The sequence below is a fragment of the Polyergus mexicanus genome, unplaced genomic scaffold (genome assembly GCF_030449975.1).
Source record: "Polyergus mexicanus isolate NDT 795.1 unplaced genomic scaffold, iyPolMexi1.0 SCAF_138, whole genome shotgun sequence".
Taxonomy (NCBI): domain Eukaryota; kingdom Metazoa; phylum Arthropoda; class Insecta; order Hymenoptera; family Formicidae; genus Polyergus; species Polyergus mexicanus.
In genome coordinates this window covers 398-7,500 of record NW_027223458.1, presented here as the reverse complement: position 1 = coordinate 7,500, position 7,103 = coordinate 398, and the positions used below count along the sequence as shown (strand labels likewise).

The following is a 7,103-nucleotide window of genomic DNA, read 5'->3' as shown; positions in this document are numbered from 1 at the left end:
CCCTTGACGTTCGAATACGCGTTGGGAGGGTATTGGCGCGGACATGCACGTACTGGACATAATCACGACCGGGAATGGCGTGGCTCCCATGATCCACCCACCACGAGGACAGATTTGAATCCCGACACTCCCGCAACTCAAAGCCGTCCACCGACCGAAGAAGTCGGCGGGACCACCACTCGTCCCGCAGATGTTTGGTTGCCAGGCACACTCCGTCGCGAGTGAGAGCATGCCGCGCCCACTCTCTGCGACGGGTCACCCAGGTGTAATGGGCGATGGCCTGCACCTGCGGGGCAGTAGAGGTTTCCAGGCTGCGAAGGCGTTGAAACAGCAGGCCTGGAACTGTGGTGGCCAATGCGGGAATGCCGAGCCCGCCACTCGAAACCGGTGAGTGGAAAAAGGCCGCCGGAACATCGTTTGGCACACGAAGCCATCTGCGAACCGCCGCGCGGGTCTGTACATCCAGAGCTCTCAATTTGCCAAGTGTGGCCCTACCCAAAACCAGCGAGTGGTAGAGACGAGGGAGAAGAAAGCAGCGGACGATCTTAAGCCGCTGCTGGGGCTTCAGAGGCGCTCTGCTCAGCCGGTCCAGATATACTGAGACATCTGAACCAACTCTCCTCGGTCCAGCCGGTCGAAAATCGACCCCCAAATAGCGCCATTCGGCGGCAGTATCCAGCTGCGACAGCCAAGAGCCATCTCGCAGCTGGAACTGGGGGGCCGTCAAAATCTTAACTTTCTTTTCTCGACCGGAAGGAACGAGGGACAGAACAGAGCACTTCTTTCCTTGGAAGAGAAGCCCCATCTCCCTAGCCTTGTCTTCCACCACCCGCAAACAGGTCTGGAGGCCCCACCTGGTGGCAGCAAAAAGGAGAACATCGTCAGCATACGCAATGCTGTTAATACGATGCTCTCCCAGTTGGTAACCGACGTCGGCAGGTATGGATCTCATGATCACATCAACCACCAGGCAAAACAGCACTGGTGATAGAGGATCCCCCTGCCTGACGCCTCTGCCAATACGTGAGAGCTCGGATCTGACACCGCGCACTTCAAACATCGTGCTGCTATGGGCGTAAACCTGCCCAATATAATCAATGAGGCCGTGAGGCAGGCCCTTTACAGCCAAGGCATTGATGATAGCGCCGTGGCTGACGCTATCAAAGGCCTTCGCGAAATCCAGGGAGGCCGCGTGCATTTCACGGCGACGGGACCTGGCATCCAGTAACAAGGAAGCCAGGACGGCGACATTGTCGCCGCATCCGTCGTCGAAGCAACGCTGCCGCAGATCGACAATCCTGGACTCACGAAGCCTCTGGGCCAAGATTTTGTGTAAATGCCTCACGGCCACGGAGGTTATCGAAATCGGACGGAAATCCCCCGGTCGAGAGCATTCGCCCTTCTTCGGGATGAAAACCGTCCGACTCACCAGCAAATCTGCAGGAAAACCTCCGCAATGCAGCACGATGTTGAAGAGGAGAGCCTTGATGGACGCTGGAATGGCTCTCCACAGACGCACACTAATACCGTCCAATCCGGGGGCAGAGTTGAGGGGCAGGTTGATTGCTGCCACCTCCTCACAGGAGATCGGGGACCAGGTACCCAGCAGCTCCCGCTTAGGCGGAAGACGCGGGGCTGCCGCAACAGGCACAGAATCCTGTGCGACGAACGGGCCCCAGTGCTCGGCCATCTGCCGGACATCGGGGACACCATCCGTCTCAGGGGCACCGTCCAGGATCTCCCTAGCCACGCGCGACATATGCGAACGGAATAGGCGCTGAATACGCGCATACTCCGCCCGCCGTCGCGCTTTTCTACCCGGATTGACGATTGCGCGTCTGGGCGGTCGCAGTTGAGGAGCAGTCGGAGGGAAAACGCCAGCGAGCCACGGGACAACGGACCCAGCACTCCGCTGGCCATCCAGAATCTCTGATCCGATTTGGACCAGAAGGCGGGAGTTCCACCCCTGGATGGCCTCCACGACCGGGATGAGGGCGCGTATAGCGCCGGCAAAACTACCATACAAATCACCCCAGCCGGGCGAAGGCGGAGAATGCGGAGACGAGCCCGATGACCCGCGGACAGAGATGGCGGAAGCATGAGGAGAGGCCGAAGGACTGGAGCCGCCACCAGAGAGAAACGAACTCTCGTCAGAGGTGGCGGACAAATCCTCCAAAGCCGCAGCAACGAGGCGTCGGTATCCGTCGTTCTTGCGCATACCCTTGATGGCATCAAGGGTGCGGTTCGGAACGACGGTGATCAGATGTTGGTTGATAAACCGAACGCCCCGATGCACAGCCAATGCCTCCTCCCTCGCCATCATGCGCTGCTCTTCGGCGCTCCACTGGCGCTTAACCCTCTCAACGTTGACCTCCTCGTTAGTGATGGCCTCGTGCGCCCTTCGGCGATGTAAGCCGAGACCGTTCGGTGTTCTGAACGCGCGGCCACATACAAGGCACGCGAACTGACCGGAACCAGACGGGGGCACAGGGGAACAGGCAGCTGGGGGCGGATGGAGAGGAGCCGCAGCGGGCCGGCGGGAACGACCAGGAGCGGGCTCAGGTGAGGGGGAGGATGTCGCGGCAGGACCGACGGCCCGAGGCTGCCGCCGGAAATTATATTTCCCTTTATGTGACGCGCCTGCCGTTTTCAGGCCCGAGGGGCTGGCAACCCCACGAACCTGGGTGGTGCGCTAGCGCACCACCAAGCCAGAGCCCCGTTGGCCGCCGGCGGAAAGCTTTCCGCCGACGTTGCCCGACTCTCACCACGAGGAGGAGGGGTTGGCACATGGTCTCCGCCGGTCGCCCGGGCGGAGCCTTAAGAGAGTCATATTTACTCCCGCCGTTTACCCGCGCTTGCTTGAATTTCTTCACGTTGACATTCAGAGCACTGGGCAGAAATCACATTGCGTCAACACCCGCGAGGGCCATCGCAATGCTTTGTTTTAATTAGACAGTCGGATTCCCCTAGTCCGTGCCAGTTCTGAGCTGAGCGTTGAATGGCGGCCGAAGAGGACGACCACGACGGCTCGCGCCGCCACGGAAGCCTCGCAGCAAGGAAGATCCGCGGGAGGCCAAGGCACGGGACCGAGCTCGGATCCCGGGACCGGCGCGAGAACGCCGACCGTTCACCTCGCCCAGGCCCGGCACGTCAGCCAGACCCGCTTCCCGACCAAGCCCGACACGCCCCGCTCCTCAGAGCCAATCCTTATTCCGAAGTTACGGATCCAATTTGCCGACTTCCCTTACCTACATTATTCTATCGACTAGAGGCTCTTTACCTTGGAGACCTGCTGCGGATATGGGTACGAACCGGCGCGACACCTCCACGTGGCCCTCTCCTGGATTTTCAAGGTCCGAGGGGAAGATCCGGACACCGCCGCAACTGCGGTGCTCTTCGCGTTCCAAACCCTATCTCCCTGCTAGAGGTTTCCAGGGAACTCGAACGCTTATACAGAAAAGAAAACTCTTCCCGGATCTCCCGACGGCGTCTCCAGGTCATTTTGGGTTACCCCGACGAACACTCTTACGAGGGCCCGAATTGTATGCGGTTCCGCTGCCGGGTTCCGGAATAGGAACCGGATTCCCTTTCGCCCGACGGGCGTGTGTCTTTATATACATCATCATCATCATCATCAAAACGTCGCTCGCCAGCGGCAACGGAACGCGCGCGTAAAGCGACGTTCGTGCGCGACTCGCTCGGTTCTGCTGTTTTGTTGCTGTGTTTCTTCGACACTCGAGTATATTGTACGCCGTCATTGACATAGGATTTCTCCTAGGGCTTAGGATCGACTGACTCGTGTGCAACGGCTGTTCACACGAAACCCTTCTCCACGTCAGTCCTCCAGGGCCTCGCTGGAGTATTTGCTACTACCACCAAGATCTGCACCGACGGCGGCTCCAGGCAGGCTCGCGCCCAGACCCTTCTGCGCTCACCGTCGCGACCCTCCTACTCGTCAGGGCTTCGTGACGACGCGAGAGACCTTGCGACACCGTACCAACAAGACACGACGCGCCCGGCGCTCCCGTTGCCGCCCCACTTGCCGCTGACGGCAGAGTATAGGCTCGACGCTTCAGCGCCATCCATTTTCAGGGCTAGTTGCTTCGGCAGGTGAGTTGTTACACACTCCTTAGCGGATTCCGACTTCCATGGCCACCGTCCTGCTGTCTTAAGCAACCAACGCCTTTCATGGTGTCCCATGAGCGTCGAGTTGGGCGCCTTAACTCTGCGTTTGGTTCATCCCACAGCGCCAGTTCTGCTTACCAAAAATGGCCCACTTGGCACTCTGATCCGAGATGCTCGTGGCTTCATAATTCAAGAAAGCCAGAGATCTCACCCATTTAAAGTTTGAGAATAGGTTGAGGTCGTTTCGGCCCCAAGGCCTCTAATCATTCGCTTTACCAGATGAGACTCGTTCGCGTTCCGTGGGGAACGGTCGAGTGCCAGCTATCCTGAGGGAAACTTCGGAGGGAACCAGCTACTAGATGGTTCGATTAGTCTTTCGCCCCTATACCCAGTTCCGACGATCGATTTGCACGTCAGAATCGCTACGGACCTCCATCAGGGTTTCCCCTGACTTCGTCCTGACCAGGCATAGTTCACCATCTTTCGGGTCCCAACGTGTACGCTCTGGGTGCGCCTCTTCTCGCGATGAGAACGAGACGCCCAGGGAGTGCGAGGCCGCATCGCGACGCGGCCCATCCTCCCTCGATCGACGGCCAGGGTCGATCTTCACTTTCATTACGCCTTTAGGTCTCGCGACAAGTCCCAATGACTCGCGTACATGTTAGACTCCTTGGTCCGTGTTTCAAGACGGGTCCTAAGAGTACCCAAAGCAGTAGCGTCGCCGACCGGTATAGATCCCCCTCGATTCCCACAAGGGAATAAGAGGGACGTTCGACAGGCCTGTCGAAGGTGAACCGTACTTCAACCAACAGCGGGCCAGGACCGGGGACGGCGCAAAGTCCGTAACCTCCGAGTACCGTGGCGCGCGCTTGCGACGGCCTCGACGCACCGTAAATAGTGCGGCCTGATACCTTGCGCGTACCGCCGAGCAGCCGGCCGGGCGACCGGGGGTTTGTCGCGTGCCGTTTTACCGGCGACGCGACAGTCACCGCACCCGGACCGTAGACCGACACCCAGCGGGTCGCGACGTTCTACTTGGGGAGAAGTGCACGACGACGAGCGCCGGACATCGACGCACGGTAGCGTGCCCGCGCGAGAGCCGCGAGGACTCCGCGGGACATCGCCCACCGACGCGAAGCCAGCGCCGCTGACGATGAATCTCCCCGTTCGATCTTTTGGGTTTCTTAGGTTTACCCCTGAACGGTTTCACGTACTCTTGAACTCTCTCTTCAAAGTTCTTTTCAACTTTCCCTCACGGTACTTGTTCGCTATCGGTCTCGTGGTCGTATTTAGCCTTAGATGGAGTTTACCACCCACTTAGAGCTGCACTCTCAAGCAACCCGACTCTAAGGAGAGATCCTCCCGAGACGCGCACCGGTCGCTACGGGCCTGGCACCCTCTACGGGTAAGTGGCCCCATTCAAGATGGACTTGGACGCGACGCGACACCTCGGGATAAGCGGATCCTCCCAAACACCACATTTCCCTGCGGCGGAACCGCGGGATTCGGTGCTGGGCTCTTTCCTGTTCGCTCGCCGCTACTAAGGAAATCCTAGTTAGTTTCTTTTCCTCCGCTTAATAATATGCTTAAATTCAGCGGGTAATCTCGCCTGCTCTGAGGTCGTCAAAGAGTTTAGTTTTCGATAACCGTGGCCGCGCCGCCTCCTCCGCCGGCTCTTTTCTCACTTAGAGAGCGAGCGTCGGGAGAGCGGCAGCGCCGGCACAGCGGCTTCGCATTGTACTCGGAGGAGTGGCGAGGAGACGTGTTGTTTGTGACAACGATTCTTCCACGCGCGGCTCGCAGCCGCTAATAGGAGGAAATGTAAGCCGATCGAATCTCGTTCGAGTTGTCTGCTTGCAAACAACGAATAAGATCGGCGCGGATCGCGTCATCTTCGATCGCCGGGGACGCGAGATACATTGCGAGCGAGTGTGCGCGTACACGTACATCTCTATCACCCACATCCTTCAAATTTTCTCTCCGCATATCGTGTGTTATGCACGGATATGGGATACGACGGGGCGAATCGGATTCGACGAGTACACGACGACGCGTGCCGGTCCCCTATATTCGTTTTCGAGAATTTCGTGGACTCGGACAAGCGGTCGGCTCGCGATTCACCCGCGTTAAGGAGGGCTCTCTCGCTCTTTTCTCTCCGCGTACCGCCGGGCGACGACGCGCCGCGGTTCTCTCCTACCGTTTGCGCGGAAGGTGGCGCGCACCAAGACTCGCGCGTAAGAGGCGCGAGCGCGCGCTGGCGCACCGGGAGACCGCGAGAGGGATAACGCAACGTGTGTGCGCGTGTCTTCTACTCCCTCTCTCCTTCGACAGTTTCCGGGCGCGCGCGCGCAGGCTCCCTATCTTTACTTACTGCGTGTGTGCGTACGCTGCTCTCACTCTTCCTTTTCCTCGGTGTTATTTCAGACGACGCCAAGGGGCCGCCTCTCGGGACGGCTCGTCTCGGGCGAACGTCCAACTATCGCTCGTACACCGTTTGCGCGAACGGGCACGGTGGCCCGGCGCGCAAAGGCGCAAGCAGTTTCGAGGTACTAAAACGACCCTCAGCCAGGCGTGGTCCGGGAATTGTATCCGTGGACCGCAATGTGCGTTCGAAATGTCGATGTTCATGTGTCCTGCAGTTCACAAGTTGACGCGCAATTAGCTGCGTTCTTCATCGACCCACGAGCCAAGTGATCCACCGTTCAGGGTAATCGTTTTGCAATTCTTGCGTTCAACGAACGCTTCGTTCATCCATCTTAGTCTCCTCTCCGAAGAGAGAGAGATAAAATCGTTGGCCCTTCGATCAGCCTGGCCGCGCGCGTCCGAGCACGCGCGCGGACCGCCGCCACCGCTGGGGAGGCTACGGCACAAAAGTTGTTTCGCGATCGGAGCGTCTCTTCCCCGTACATATAATATAATAATATATATATTTGGAAGAGCCGGGGCGGAATGTTCTTTGAAGAAACCGTCGGACTTGA

At 58.8% G+C, this 7,103-nt stretch overlaps 1 non-coding gene and 1 pseudogene across 1 annotated transcript; both read right to left on the bottom strand.

Annotated features, from left to right (window-relative positions):
- Window positions 1-5,748, bottom strand: part of LOC138944271 (large subunit ribosomal RNA) — a 7,803-nt pseudogene extending 2,055 nt beyond the window's left edge.
- Window positions 5,749-6,680: 932 nt separating this feature from the next.
- On the bottom strand, window positions 6,681-6,835 carry LOC138944268 (5.8S ribosomal RNA). The gene has a single exon (XR_011448697.1). It is a non-coding gene; the product is annotated as a 5.8S ribosomal RNA (ribosomal RNA).
- Between the last annotated feature and the right edge of the window lie 268 nt (window positions 6,836-7,103).